Raw genomic sequence first — 14,111 nt, forward strand, 5'->3', positions numbered from 1 at the left:
TTGCTGTTTTTTTAAAAGGTCACCACTGGTCTTATTGCGACACCCAGCCCTTTTATTTCTGCTCTGAGCACCGGCTCCTTCAAATGTATGTAAAGCGGTTAGTGTGTAGCTCCATGTGCTGCAGTCCTCCGGCAAGTTCCTCTTTCCCGTGTTCTTGAAATGTCAGTTTCTGCTTTTTTAACCATGTTATTCAAGCACCGAGCTCTCACATGTTTCTTCTTGTTTGTTTTCTTTCTATCTTTTTTCTTTTTCTGTGGCTTTGGGTGTCCAGCTCTTATTCTTGTAATGCTGGCAAGTTCTCCCCAGGGAGCCACACCTCAAATCCTCTCCTGTCCTCTTTAAACTGATTTCCTGGCTGCTTCCCCATCCTCTCCTCTCTTTCTGCTCTTTCTTTCTGGGATTTGCTTTAATTTTTCTACCAACTTTGGATTTCTTTCCTTTTCACTTTTGCTGTTCAAACCTTCGTTGAACATCAAGGTCCATGTCAAAATCTGTTTTTCTCTGAGAAGGTGATGCCAATCGCTCAGATCAGAAAGATGATTTTTATCTTTGGGTTGGGTGTGCAGCCAGCAGTGGAGAGCTGACCAGGAAGGTAAGAGGCCCTGGCTTCAACACTTAGCACCAGAAAAAGAAAGCCAGAAGAAGAGAGAGGAAGGAAGGAATGAATAAAAAATAAGTAAATTCTTTAGGGCCCTGTGCCCTAAAAATTCATATAGTTTTATATGAATTTGACACAAGCTAAAGGCATCAGAGAGGAGGGAAGCCCGGTTGAGGAAATGCCTCCACCAGGTCAGGTTGTAGGCATGTCTGTAGAGCAGTCCATTGTGGGTGGTGCCAGTCCTGCACTGGTGGTCCTGGGTTCTATAAAAAAGCAGGCTGAGCAAACCATGAGGAGCAAGCCAGTAAGCAGCAACACTCTATGACCTCTGTATCAGGTTCCTGTCCTGACTTCTTGTGATGAACTGTAATGTGGGAGCATAAACTGAATAAACCCGTTCCTTCCCAACTTGCTTTTTGGTCGTGGTGTTCAGCACAGCCACAGAAATCCTAAGACAGTTCCCGTATCACATTGTGTGTGTGCGTTTGTGTGTGCATGAACACTGCACACATATAGCAGAAGTCAATCTTGAATGTTGTTCCTAAAAAGCTGTCCACCTAAAAACATATTTTTAGATTTTTAAATTTTATTCTATGTGTATGAATGTTTTGCCTGGAGATATGTATGGATACGTACCACTTCAGTGTGTGGTATCCATGGGGGTCAGAAGAGGCTGTAGCATCACCTGGAACCGAAGTGGTTGTGAGCCACTGTATGGATGTTGGGAACTGAATCTAGGTCCTCTGCAAGAGCAACAAATGCTCTTTACCACCAAGCCAACTGTCCAGCCCCCTACTCTTATTGTTTTTAATATTTGTTAGCCAGGCAGTGATGGCACACACCTTTAATCCTACCACTCGGGAGGCAGAGGCAGGTGCATCTCAGAGGCAAGCGGATCTCTGTGAGTTCAAGGCCAGCCTGGTTTACATAATAAGTTCCAGGACAGGCTCCAAAGCTACACAGAGAGGCCCTGTCTCGAAAAAAAATTGTTTTTTATTTTTATGTATGTAAGTGTTTTGCTTGCACATATGTTTGTATACCATGTGCGGTTCCTGGTGCCCATGGAAGTCAGAAGAAGGCATCAGATTCCTTGAAACTCAAGTTATAGTTGGTCGTTAACTGCCATGTGGGTATTGGGGACTGAACCCAGATGGTCTCCAAGAGCCACAAGTGCTTGTAAGAGCTGAGCTATCGCTCCAGCTCCTGTTCATTTTATTCTTTTTGAGACAGGTTTCTCACTAGTCTGGGTTCATCATTTAGGCTAAGTGGGGTCAGATAGGGCATCCCAGAGATTCACCTGTCTCCTCCTCCTCAGCACTGGCTTCTGAAGGTTATACCTGGCCTCTGGTTCTCTGTTGTCTGGTTTACCACAGCATAAGCAGTTGCCACTAATAAAACCATTTCCTCATCCCTTTTCTGCTATGAAGGACTCCAGTGAAACCATAAGTAATAAAATAAAACAAATAAAGTCCTCCATCAAGATGTTCTCGTTAACATTCGGGTCACAGTGATACGAATGAAATTAATATCGATACTGTCTTAGTTACTTTTTTTTATTGCTGTGATAAGACTTCATGACTAAGGCAACTTGTAGAAGACAGGGTTTATACAGGCTTTATAGTTTCAGAAGATAATTCCATGACAGTTACGGCGGAGAGCATGGCAGGCAGGCAGTCAAGCAGGATGGTGTTAAAGCAGTAGCTGAGAGAGTACATCGTGATCCACAAGCGCAAGGCAGAAAGAGAGGTTGGGAATGGCATGGTGTGTAAAACCTGGAAACAACCTCGAGTGACACACCCCCCTCAACAAGGTCACATTTCCTCATCCTTCCCAAACAGTTCTACCAACTGCCGACCAAGTATGCAAAGATGTGAGTTGCAGGGGGCCATTCTTACTCAAGCTATCACAGATGTAAACAAGAAGTAAAGTTGGCTGAGTTTTAAAAATTGCATAAGAGTGCATCTGCTTCTAGAAATGTGTATGTGTGCACACAAGTGCCCTTATGGGCCAGAAGAGGGCATCGGATCCCCTGGAGTTAGAGGTGGTTACAAACTGCCTGAATTGGGTACTTGGATTGAAAGGATTGGTATAGGCTCAGGACACACCAAGACCAAGTTCTCAGCACAAAGGAGATTTATTTGCCCCAGAGAGACAAAGAACATGGATAAAATAAGACAAAGATAAGATGAGGGAGAAGGGGAAGGGATATTTGTCCTGGAGGGGGACAAAAAACTGTCTCTGAATAGAGAAGAGATGGATGTCGCCCATAGGAAAGTGGTAGTTTATAAAGGGCAGGGGGGAAACCCAATGTTAGGACGAGGTGTTTAGTTTTAATGGGCATGCTAACTGGGTGAGCCAAAAGTTTTTTTTTTTTTTTTTTTTTTTTTTTTTTGATTGTAGGATTTCCATACTTTGCTAGCTAGACCTTCAGCCACAGGAGGAAGAATTAGCCAAATAAGGGAATGGACCTCAGTAGCGAGCTTTAGGAATGTAATCAAATGGTTTTTAGCAGGACAGAGTAGGGAGAAGGGCAAGGCCTGCCATGCTCAGGCTGGCTAGAGTCCCTTCCGGGATAAACTTGAGTCCTCGACAACAGCAGTATGGAGGACCATACTCTTAACCACTAAGCCAAATCTCTAGCTCCAAGCTGGTTGACTTTTGTTCTCTATGTCTGGGAACACTCATGGAGAAATGCCTTGTGGAAGACATGGATACAGAGCTGTGAAGTGCAGGAGGGGACTTAATCTCAAATTGGAGAATGCCATGTAACTGTTTCCTCCAAGACTGAAACATTCCACCTGGCAGGGAAACTCCTTAAGCTTCTTAAGGTAAACAACTCAAGAGCTTCAGGAAGCCTCTGAAACAGACTAGATTCACTAGGTCCCTCCCTGTCAGGGTAAGTAACAGAAGCAGAGAGTCCTCATATAGAATGAAGCTAAGCTGCAAAGAAGGTCCTCAGACCAGAAACAGAAATCAGCTGAGTAGTTTAGACCAACTGAGACATCTGAAAAAGACACTCTCCAACCTGTTGAGCTGCCTGCAGGCTGTGCAGTATGCCCTCCCAGCTTTTGTGAGTTGTCACCCATGCAGTTTTCTGAGCCATTTCTGTTCCGATAAGTCATCCCTGACTCAATAAAACTCATTGGTTCACTGTAGGCAGAGTTTTCCCATCCTGCAACCACTCTCACATAACTGACTTGGAGGCTTGATATAAATTATAAATGCTCGGCCAATAGCTCAGGCTTATTTTTAGCTAGCTCTTAAAACTTAAATTAACACATTCCTATTCATCTATGTGTTGCCCCATGGTTCATGGTATGTTGCCTCATTTTGTACACATCCTGCTCCCTGTGCATCGGGCTGGTGCTCCTCTGACTCCACACTTCCCCATTCCATCATTCTCAGTTTGGCTTTCCCACCTAGCTTTATCCTGATCAGCTCCTGGCCAGCCAGTTTGCTTATTAAACCAGTCATAACGACATATATTGACACAATGTACAGAAAGATTACTCCACAGCAGCTCACCAGGTTGGACTTTGGTTATATTTCTACTTTGCTTTGTTGTATGTTCCCCATCCGGGATGAATAGATGTGTGTGCTACATCTGCTTAGGAAAAGTTTATCACACAAGAGAGAATCATGTAAATATCATTGGTAATCACAACTGGGAGAATTGAAGAGAAAATGAAGTAAAAAAAAGGAGTAAAAGGAACCACACAAGGAGTTGAGGATACAGAGAGAGATAGGGAAGGCCGCAGAAAAGACAAAAGGGAACATGCAGAAATGGTTCAGGTTCTATCTGTCATGATTCAAGTCAAAAGAGGAGAGGCGATGTCGGTGGGTACAGGGGCAACAGGAAAATCCATCTAGGTAGTGCTAAATGCCTTGAGAACATTCATTCATTCATTCATTCATTCATGCATGCACTCATTAATGCATGTACAGAAGCCTTCATTGAGGATTTTCTTAAGCCAGGCACTGATATAGTCATGGGCCATGATCAAGATGGTTATTTTTCCGGCTCCTAGAAAGGTCACAATCAAGTTGAACATAGGCACTGTACTGGCTGATTTTGTGTGTCAACTGGACACAGGCTAGAGTCGTGAGAGAAGGAGCCTCAGCTCAGGAAATGCCTCCATGAGATCCATCTGTAAGGCATTTTCTCAGCGATCAGTGGGGGAGGCCCAGCCCATGGTGGGTGATGTCATCCCTGGGCTGGTGGTCCTGTGGTGTGGGACAGTTGTCTATATTCTGTTAATTATATTTTATATAAATGTTGATTGGTCAGTAGCCTTAAGTTACATCCCCAACATCTCCAGACTAATCAACAAATTGACGATGTACCATGAGGTTGACATTTCTCCATTCAACCTTCTGTAAACAGTGGAACACGACAGGACTGGCTAAGGCTTAAAATATGTGCTGCGTTTTCTTTTCATCTTTTTTAAAAATTTAATTTTATTTATCGCTGTATTTGTATGTGATGATGATGTCGAGGGAGGGCGCATGTGTGCTGCATCACTGGCCTGGAGTTCAGGGGACCACTCTGTGGAGTCACCTTTCTCCTTTTACCTTTGCATGGGTTCTGGGGTTGGAGCCCAGCTTGCGTGTTTACCCAACGAGCTTTTTCACTGGTCTCCAATCTTCTCTTCTCTTCTCTTCTCTTCTCTTCTCTTCTCTTCTCTTCTCTTCTCTTCTCTTCTCTTCTCTTCTCTCTCTCTCTCTCTCTCTCTCTCTCTCTCTCTCTCTCTCTCAAGAAAAACAATTTTTAACCCTCTAGCCAAGGCTGGCCTCAAATTCTTGGTGATTCTGCTGCCTCAGCCTCCCAAATTCTGGGATTACAGGCAAGTTTTGCCATGCCCACCTTTTTCTATATTTCCTTGTAATCCGACTGGGAAAATCCCTTTTCATGGCTGTAGGTCTGACCTCAACATGCCAGAAGACATATGCCTTTGGAATATCACCAAAGGTGATCATGCTGTTTGTAAGGGGAAACCAGTGACTATCTAGTAACTCACAGACCTTGACTGTCTCCACGGGCGTTTCCTTTTGCTTGATCACATGCAGCCCCTGTGTGGTCTGCAGTGTGACCACATCACCCTGCTTAGTGTTTGCTCCTGATCCCCATAGGGGCTCTCTTGTTTTTGACTGTCCACGTTGTTTTAGGTAACATGAAGGTTTTTCTTTCTATTGTTTTCCTTCAACGTAACATAAAATGAAGGTGACATCCTTCCAGCTGGTTATCTTGGCAGTGTTACCTGTGTTGGGCTGTAGGTGTGTGATAGTCCCACTAATTCTAAACACCTTCTGCTGCTGGATGGACAAAAACCAACCTCCAGGGAAAATTGTCCTAGTCAAGCGAGACTGACGCAATTTGCTTTGAATTTCAAAAGCCAACAGCTGGTGTTAAGATGCAAAAGATTGAAGAGGACAGGAGGCCAAATCGTGTTAGTTTTCCCACCATTGAAGATGAGATGAACTGTCAAAGATCAAAAAGTCTCTGTGACAGGGAATCTTCAATGTCTCTAGGGATAAGGAGGCCAGGGATTTTAGCTGAAGCCAACATTAACTGTCCCTAGTGCCTGGCAGCAGCTAGGGAGCCTCCGTGAAGCTTCTATAGACAGCAGACTGTTTTCAGGTCCTTTATAGGAGGTTTTCTGTGATCCATGCTTGCATGTACCCCAGTGCGTTGCTCAGCATCTCACTTACAAGGGGCCCACCTTGTCTGCTGCCTAGCCTAAGGTGTTTAAAGGTACCTTTGTAGGCCCTCTTGTTCTTCCCTCAAAACTCCAGCTTATACCAAGTGCTGACAGGCATCTGCTTCTAGAACTTATAAGCAGACAGGCCTAGTAGAACTCAAGAAGCTGTCACAACATGAGCCTACTCACTGACTTTCTGAACAATTGCAAGTCTGCTTATCCAAAGCATTCATTCTGCCATCATTTCAAACACACAGTAGAATAGAAGATACTTTGTTATATTTAAAGAAAATTTAGGACCTGGGCATGCTGATGCATCTCTAATTTCAACCCCCTGGAGGCTGAAGAAGGAGACTCATAGTTCAATGATAGTTAGCCTGGGCTAATCAGAGAGTTCCAGGTATGCCTGGGCTCTCAGGGAAAACCTTGTCTCAAAAATCCAACCAACCCAAACAACAACAACAACAGACAGACAGACAACCAATATAAGAAACTTAAAAAAAATCCTGATCCCAGTACTACATACCAATTAGCATTATAATCAATGTGTCAATTCACTGTAGAACTAAATGCATGGCCAGTTTTACCAAAATCATCTCAGAGGCTAAAACTCTTAGACAATCCTCTCACTGTCACCTGAAGCTGGCATACTAAAATCTGATTTAATGCATCTGTCAGTAACTTTGTGGTTGCTGTGACACAATGCCATGGCTGTCTTAGGGTGTCTACTGCTGGGAAGAGACACCATGACCACAGCAACTCTTTTCTCTTTTTCTTTTATTTTTTTTAAAAGAATCTTTTTTTGTTTAATTTTACATACTAATCCCAGTTCCTCCTCTCCCTCCCCTTCTCCCACTCCCTCCACCTTTCTCCCACCCCATCCCCCATCCACTCCTCAGAGAGGGTGAAGCCTCCCATGGGGAGTCACCAAGGTTCACAGCGACTCTTATAAAGGAAAACATTCAATTGGGGGTGCTTACAGTTCAGAGGTTTAGTCCATGACCGGAGGCATGGCAGCACATAAGCAGATGTGGTACTGGAGGGGTAGCTGAGAGTTCTACATCTGGATCAGGAGGCAGCAAGAAGAGAGAGTGACACTGGACCTGGCTTGAGCATTTGAAACCTTAAAGAGCCGCCCCTCCCCTCAGTGACACAGTTTCTCCAACAAGGCCACACCTCCTAATAGTGCCACTCCCTAGGAGCCTATGGGGGCCATTTTCCTTTAAACCACTACAGTGACGAAAGGCAACCTAAAAAGGAGTTCATTTGCGCTCCTGGTTTCGGAGGGCTAGATGTCCACCATCATGGGGAAGCTACAGCAGCAGGAGTTTAAAGCTGAGAGATGGCATCTTCAGTCACAAACATGGAGCAGGGGGGAACGAGCTGGAAGTGGGTCAAGGCTACAGACTCTCAAATCTGGCCCCCACTGGTGTACTCACGCCAACAAGGCTCCACCATCTAAAGGCTCCATAGCCTTCTTCAAACAGCACCCAAGCATTTAGTACATGCATTTTTGAGGGACATTTCTAATTCAAACCAACCCCAGTGAGCTGATCCGAGTAGGGAGATAAATGAGTTTTCTTACTTTGTTAGTTTAGGCTAACTTCTTTTTTTTTTTTAAGGTGTGTCTTCTTCTTTTCTTTTTTAGATTTATTTTATTTTATGTGTATTGATGTTTTACCTGCATGTATGTCTGTGAAGGTGCCAGATTCCCTGACATTGGAGCCACAGACAGTTGTGAGCTACCACACGGGTGCTGGAAATTGAACCCGGAGCCTTTGAAAGAGCAGCTCGTGTGCTCTTAACCACTGAGCCATCTCTCCAGCCCCACACAGAGCCTTTATCATCTCCCAAGAACACACATCTGCTCGTGGTTTTCCGTGTGAGTACCATATTTCCCAGGAAAGCCAGAAGTGATCAGGGTGAAGAAAGCTTGAAGAAAGCTAGTATGTTAATAAAAAGAAGGAAAGGGAGCCAGGTGGTGGTGGTGCATGCCTTTAATCCCAGCACTCGGGAGGCAGAGGCAGGTGAATCTCTGTGTGTTCGAGGCCAGCCTGGTCTACAGAGCAAGTTCTAGGACAGGCTCCAAAGCTACAGAGAAATCCTGCCTCAAAAAACCAAAAAGGGGGGGGTGCATGAGAAATGTTTTTTTTGTTGGCTTTCTATCAAATGTAGTTAGTCCACAGGAGCCAATATCCTATCAATCTCCCTACACCTGTGAAAACTTCTATGCAAAGGAATTGAAACCCTTTAGTTTCCCCACCCTGGTAGAACTTTTGTTTTATCCTGTTGCATTCCTGGAACTTGATGGTCCAGAGCTGTATTGCCCATTTCCTTGGAGTAGTATTATAAATTAACCAGTCAGGAATAGACTGTGAGATGAATATCAGCCAAAGAAGAACAGTCAAGCTCCTCCCTCTTACCTCAGGGATAAACGGCAGATGCCATCTTGGCCACGTATGTTGCTTGCTAGCCTGGTTCAAATCGTGGTATACCCTTTTCACAAAAAACAAACTGTCTTGTGGGGTTACTGTCACTTCGTTTATGTGTTTCTTTGCGCAACACCAAGAATGCTATTTTCCAACAGGGGACAATTGAACAAGAGGTAAGAAATGAGAAAATCAGCTCTTATGTTGGAGAGCCGCAAGTCCAGGCATGCCTCCTGACAGTCGCGGGAAGAATGCTATTCCTTCGGGGAAGACTCACACTTACAACCTGAGAATACAAGTGTAGCTGGCCGTTAATCAGCAACGTTTCTAACCCGACCAACAGGAAAGACTGGACATGGTACTGAAGTTCCACTCTGATCAGGAGTGGGGTTTTGTGTTTGTTTTTTTTAAATCAGAGAAAGGAAACTAAAATTGGACAGAAAGACTAAACTTAATCTCTGAGTAGATAAGGTTAAGGCCAAGGCTTGCCTAGTACCATGTGGGAGTGTCTATGACCTCGAGTCTAGGACTGAGTCAGAGTAAAGTGCATTTGGGGTGCTGCCAAACTTGGGGTTGCAGTCTATACCCCAAGAAGCCAAGTTCAGCTATCTGTTCTCTCGTAGCCTGCTCAAGCAGCCATATTGGGAAGAGGTGCAGTGAATCCAGCTCACCTCACCCAGGAATCCCACCTGCTCTGAAGCACAAGTGCTGAGCTGCCTCCAGAACCTGAGACACAGACACAGATGCCCTGCTGAGATGACCTGACCGTGGCGACTACAATTTGCTGCAGTTTGAATTCTGTTTGCTTTGGAGCTAATATACAGACTTAACATCTGACTGTTTTAATTTTTGAGACACAGAACTCATTTTGATTAAAATATTAACCCCTCTTCATTTAAGAAGGGGAAAGACTGGGAGTTTAACTGTTGCTCAGAGACTGGAACTGGTGGTGTTTGATAACAACAATGTCTGTCATTGTACCCTTACTGGAATTGACCTAATGATATCTGTAACTGCTTATAGATGTTGAAAAAAGTTTGACACACCCTGTAAAATGTTTGGGTTTAATGCATATGTTAAAAATTTTAGATTTTTGATCCCTTTACACTGCCCTAAAAGAGAAATGTTGTTTCTATACTGATCACACTGGGATAGTTAGAGACAGTTTTGCTAAGGTCACAAAAGGATTAGAGCATAGAAAAAGAGCAGAGAGAGCAAGAGGAGGGATGGTTTCCCCTGGGTCACCACCCTCTTACCCTTCCCTTTTCAGAACCCCCTTTAGGATTTTTATTATTGATGGCGTTTGAACCTTGGGCCCTTACTAGGCTCACTAAGTTTATTTGCTAACAGGTGACATCCAAGCCCATTCAGGTCCATTATCACTGGCTGATGGAGGGCTAGAAGAGCCCCTTGAGAGCGAGTCTCCTATTGGAGCCACATAAAACCCAGAGATATGTGTGCCTGTCCACAATAGGCATGGGCACCAGCAAAAGGGGTACGAGGCAAAGCACTGCAGGAAGAGGACCATGCATTCCGTCTTTGGGTCCCTGAGGAACATGCCTGATCGCATAGAGGTTGATGTCCAGAGGTATTGATATAAAAACCTAGACCCTCTCCTCCCCAAAAAGACATCTGCAACTTTGAAAAGAAAATTCTTCCACCAAGTTGGAAAGAATTTTCCCCCACCAATTAAACATGGGAAGATCAGGCCTCTGTTCCCCGCCACTGGTCAATGCCCGCGCATCTACCAGATGACCTTTAACTCGCTTCATTCCGATACTTAAAAAGGGCGGACACTGTGGTCCCGCCCACCACTGATCCATCACTGTCCAGGCTACAATCTCATTCTGTGAGGTGGTCTGACAGTCTATAAATCTCATTTCAAGGACAAACACCCTTCTGGCTGCCACCTTTTGCTTCTCCCACCATGATATTCCTGGCGAAAATTCCCATTTATTCGGGGCCCCTTGTTTCAATAGTCAGATGGAAAGACAGAAGTTTGTCTTTGGAACATCTTCATTTCTGCCAGGCTGGCCACAGTGGAAGGTGATTGAGACCAGGATAAGAGAAGACACAGTAGGAGTTCTGGTATGATGTGGGCTACATATCCAGGAGACCAAAAACTGGAGGCCGCCTTGGGGCCGTGGCCATACCAACATCCTAGTCCCCCCTTCACACTCACCAGAAGTTTTCCTTCCTTAGGGCTCCCTCCCTCTTCCTGTCTTCCAACGGGACCATGTGGAAGGAACAGCTCCGTCTCCTTCATGAACTATGAGCTGGAGGAACTTTCCGGATATCTGTCAGTAGAGACATGACGGAGAGTCCTACACATGTGATGACCATGTGATGGTCCCGACAGCATCTCCAGTTTCGCTCTGTTGTGAGCACATGCATGTGGCCACGGTGGTGTCCTTCCGTGCTGTGCTCTCTAGGGACCCTGCAGGGCTGGTTATCCGGCAGATTCGTCATTGATTCCCCAGTTGCAGTGTTCTCATGGGAAAAGTAGGAACTGAGAAAAATGTGTGGATTCAGGTGAATTAAAAGCACATTTTCTGGTTCCAGAGGTAGAAGCAGAGGCAAGCCTCTTCTCTACCATTATATAAAAATTCTTGTGGTGACCGGGGTGAACAAAAATGAGCAAGTATGCATGCTGCCTCCAGTCTGGGAAAGAAAGGCAGGGGACCAGGGCCTGGCTCTCTTCTTCCTCCTCACCTGGTCCTGTGGAATGGTCTGGGGAAACAAACCACTTTCCACAGCTACTTGACCTCCGCAGGGTCTGGCTTCGGGCGCAGCTTTATTTACAACATGACTGACACCATGTTTATTGTTTTCCCTCACATCAGTTCTCTAATTCCCCGCACACCAACTGGGTGATCTAGAATCCAAATCAGCTCTGTAACAAAGCTCTGACATCGAGTTATGTATATCCTATGAGACCGTCCCTGCTTTAGACATCACCTGAAAGTCTCAAGCCGCCACTTGCTCGATTCTGACGGCTACAACTTAGCGTTTTCAGACCTCACCCCATCCATGTTTGATACCTTGCTGGGGTGCCTTACATACTTAGGAAAACATAACTTGTTCTAAGGGGTTCAGTTCAGAGGCATGCGAAGCCTGAGCAAGGGGCACATATGCTTGTATACTCTTAAGAAATGTTTTTTTTTGGATCTCAATTTCCGTATTTATATTTTCATAAAATTTTCACCTCCAAGTTTCATTTGCAGGATCCCCTTTGTTTATCCCTCCCCAACCGCCTTTTTAATAATGCTCCCTGAGGCTATGGTTCCTGGGTGTAACCACCTTGCATATTAAAGCAAACTAAAGGCAAGGCGGAAGAGCTGAGAGGGAATGGCTAAGCTGTCCTGATGGCTCTTTTGCAAATTAGAGAGTTTTCATTTGCCGGAGGAAATGATCATTAGCCTTCAATTTGGTAACTAACAAATGATTTGTTTAGTAATAGATGGATAGAGTAACCGAGTGATTTGGGGGGCGGAGGAGTTGGTTTTTTGAGATAGGGTTTCTCTGGCAGTCCTGGAACCGATGCTGTAGACCAGGTTGGGCTCGAACTCACAGAGATCTGTCTGCCTCTGGCTCCAGATGAGTGACTTGTTTTTTAATGGTAAAGCATTCAAAATCACTTTATCGGAAAAACTGGGCAGAGACCTGGTGCATTTCTATACCCGAGTTCCTTCTGTTTCCATTTACGTGACTAAAGTTTTCACATTCTATAAAACAAGTGAAAATAAATACAAAGTTGTATGGTCAAAGGTGATTTAAAAAAAGAGAGAGAGAGCCAAGAAAGATCAATGGGAGACTTTCAGGCACAATGGCACATTTGGGTCTAACTTTCTAGGGTGACTAGAAAGGAACCTTGTGGAGGAGCTCCTGTCCCTTCTATCTCCCCGCAGATGCTAAGGTTTAGAGGCTGTGGGTTGTAGTGGCTGGTGCTCTCAAATTAGGAAAGTCTAGCTCCCCAAGAAGTAGTTAAGCCTAGTTGTTAAACGCTAATTACTCAGGTGCCTTTAGTCTGTCTCCTTCACTTAGCACAAGGCCAAGGGCATTTACATCTTTTCCTTTTCCGTAGATCAGAATGTGAGGCCATACATAGCTAATGGGTTAGTGAACGGCAGCCTTGTACTATAGTCAATGTGTTTTCTTATGTCTGGGGGTGGGGTCTTGTCTTTTGAGGTCAGTGTTGGGCGGGGGGGGGTCATGAGGAGTTGCTTCCCAGACTCATTCCGGCACATGGCTGCTAGTGTCGATAGTTCTCTCAGTGTGACTTTGGTTTGCACAGGATGAACATCCTCTTGCACTGAGGGGGAAGAGGGCATGTGGACACTCAGGCAGCTCTGGTCCAGCCCCAGAGGGATGCTGCTGCGGGTCCCAATCCATGAATAGAACTTGCTTGTCGACTGTATCGTACACAGAGAAGCTGAGACACGTCGCTTTCTCGTGCATCCCAGAAGAGGATGGTGGTTGACTGGTTGCTCCACTAGCTTTGTCTGCTCTGCTGGAGAAGATGTTCCAGAAGAACCGAGAAGATTGACAATGGCCACAGGAGCTTGAGGGGAACCGCTGACCTGGACAAAATCGGGCTGCCACACAGTATCCATGCCAAGCTGCCATTTATTGGGGAAGGGAGGGCCATCTAGTAGCCTGCAAAGGCGGATAGTCCTCGGAGCATGTGGATAGGGAGCCTGGCCACTGACTGAAAGTAAAGAAGAAATGATGGGTGCAGGAGGAAGAGAAGGCAGAGGTGGAAGATTGTCATCCAAGAGGGGTGCATTTGAAGTTAAAATTGTGGGCTTGGTGGTCAGGAAAGCAATGAGTGGGGCCAAAAAAAGTGACCTTTCTTTTGACTTGTTTCCATAGAAACCATCCATCTAGGGACTGGGTCTTGGTACCTATTATCTTGCCATCAACTGTTAAATGACTTGTTTGAGAAGTATTTAAAAATAATTACTAAATGGATTCGGCTTGTAAAATTTTATAACTGATTTCCTAATGCTGGGGGAAAAATAATTCTAAATTTTGTAAAACAGAGAAAGACATTAAGCTATATGGCTCTTTCCAGGTTATGTTTCCTGGTTATTACACACATGTGGTTTATATAAATAAAAGTGGGAGGGGCACTACAACATAGTAAATAAAGCCTCATTCTAGCACAGCCTAAAATTAAAACTTGCTCTGGGAGGTAGGTAGAAATAAAATCTAGCTTTCTTTAACCTCATAGGGTTACACTGTAAAGCCCAGCATGGTGACACACAGCTTTAATCCCAGCACTTGGGAGGTAGAGGCAGGCAAGATCTCTGAGTCTGAGGCCAGCCTAGTCTACAGCAAGAGTTCCCGGACAGCCAGGGCTACACAGAGAAACCTTGTCTCAAA

Source organism: Arvicola amphibius, chromosome 5 (genome assembly GCF_903992535.2).
Source record: "Arvicola amphibius chromosome 5, mArvAmp1.2, whole genome shotgun sequence".
NCBI classification, from domain to species: Eukaryota; Metazoa; Chordata; class Mammalia; order Rodentia; family Cricetidae; genus Arvicola; species Arvicola amphibius.